Source organism: Homarus americanus, unplaced genomic scaffold (assembly GCF_018991925.1).
Source record: "Homarus americanus isolate GMGI-L3 unplaced genomic scaffold, GMGI_Hamer_2.0 scaffold56009, whole genome shotgun sequence".
NCBI classification, from domain to species: Eukaryota; Metazoa; Arthropoda; class Malacostraca; order Decapoda; family Nephropidae; genus Homarus; species Homarus americanus.
This window is the reverse complement of record NW_024739542.1, coordinates 3,490,567-3,492,740: the sequence shown is the minus strand read 5'-3', so window position 1 is coordinate 3,492,740 and position 2,174 is coordinate 3,490,567.

The window sequence follows — 2,174 nt, the reverse complement described above, 5'->3', positions numbered from 1 at the left end:
GGATCGCGTTATGACCACTTGCTTGTGCTCGCGTTCCGTTGTTCCGGTGAAACACACCTAGTGGAGTGGTGAGGGATGCCTGATATAAGTGTCTCTATTGAGAAATGACACAATGTTGCTGTTATTTACGAAAACTATGACGATGTTGGGTTAATCAATTAGAAATTCTCAACAGCCCTAATAGATTGGAGAAGATAAAGGTTAAACTTTTCAATTCTATAATATTACCTTAAGGATGGGGTGTGATGGTGATAAACCATACCAATACCAACCTTACGGTTACGACACTGCCTTAACAACCATATTCGCCGGCGTAACCGTGTTGGGGTAGGAGTTTATTCTTCCGGGATAGGACCTCACACCACAGTGGCTTGCTGGCTGAATATAACTCAATAACGTTCTATATCAACCGGTTTAAAATGTTCATGTTGTCATTTCTACCTTGGAACTTTTTCCTCTTTAATAGTTAATTCTTTTTGCGTACTGGAAGTGGCTTCATTCGTTCCCGTAAATGTTGTTAATTTTTAATTCATTAAGACCTTACAATAGAAATAATGAAACTTTTACGTATTTTGCCCCCTAAAACGTCGTTTCTTAACCCCCCCCCCCAAACAAAATAAATAATCTTGATTAGTACTGAACAGGAAGACCCTGATATAATTTATGCTCTCATGCGGTAATCAAAATAATCCATCACGTCTGTGGCGAGTTACGAAGTGGATGAACGCACGGACGGGCAGCATCATTGCTATACTGTATATCCCGAAACTTTCGGTCGCGGGAGGGGTGGGGGGATACTTAGAGAAAGAAATTTAACGCCGGCTAACAAGGAACAGCGCTCCCAGTACAGTATAACAAATGACATTCTAGCTTCATAAAACTTTAGAAAAATTGAGGTTTGATCCAAGCTTAGGAAAACGTGAAATCCCTGACAATTACATCGAAAAATACTTTTATGTTGTTGAAACGCGAGGAGGCGGTCTAATGCACCCGAAGCATGAGTGTGAGGAAGCTTCCACACATCTAACACGGGAGGAGAGACCCATCTCACCGAAAACATTGGTCTCTGATGTTGAGCTGTGACATGGCCAACACTTAATACTTCAAGATCAAATGGTTAACTGCCCAAAAAGACCTTAATCCTAATCACCCCTAAGGTATTACGGTCCTCAGCATTATGGTTGTAGCCCATTTCAATTGGGATCCATTAGAATTTGTACTTACTGGGATTGGGACCAGTTATTACTAAGCTTCAATTCCAATGGTTAGGTTAAGTTGCTACCAATTATGACTGGGACCTGTTTGACGAATCAACAGTTGATAGAGAGGACATGATGCCTCCAAAATACGAAGCAGATTAGCTAACAGCCTGTAAAGCAGGACATGAAACCATGACAGCAATGGGCATGGTGAGGGTCATTTTACCTCAGTGTAGCAAGAACTTTCCAGGAGAGATACGGATGCCTCTAAAACAGATGAGTGTGTTTTCTGTATGCACTTGAATGGAAGAGGTTCTGACGGGAAGAAGGTTGGAGAGGGAGCCATCCGATACCCTCCTAGATGACGTGGGGGAAGGGGAGACATACATATAGACAGCGACGGGACGACAGGAGACCACAAAGATTTTTTATTTTATTTTATTTTTATTTTTTACGGGTATTAGCCCACCCGGGCACAGGTCATTTTTAATGACTCACATCAAGGCCTGGGAGCGAAAATATAATATAATAAAATAATAATGATGATAATAATAGTAATAAAATTAATATAAATATATTAAATAAATATCAATAATAATAAAATAATAATAATAATAATAATAATAATAATAATAATAATAATAATAATAATACCCCCTGTAATAATAAAGAGCCATAAATAAATACAAAAACAAAAAATAAAACTATCAATAGTGATAAATGATATATGTATGTTGTGTTGTCAATAGTAAGAGAAACAATTGAGACCCTGCAATTGTGTGTAAATGAGGCAGAAAATTAGATCAGCAACCTGGGACTTGGTCACAATTTTTGTGATGCCATATGGCAGCAGGGTCTACCACTAGACAACAGATTATGCTTCCAATATCTTCCCAGGCGGTAGTACCTCCCTGTTTGATAGCTGCCTACTACCAACTAAGAATAACGAGTGCGTCTTTCGTCCACGTGAACGAG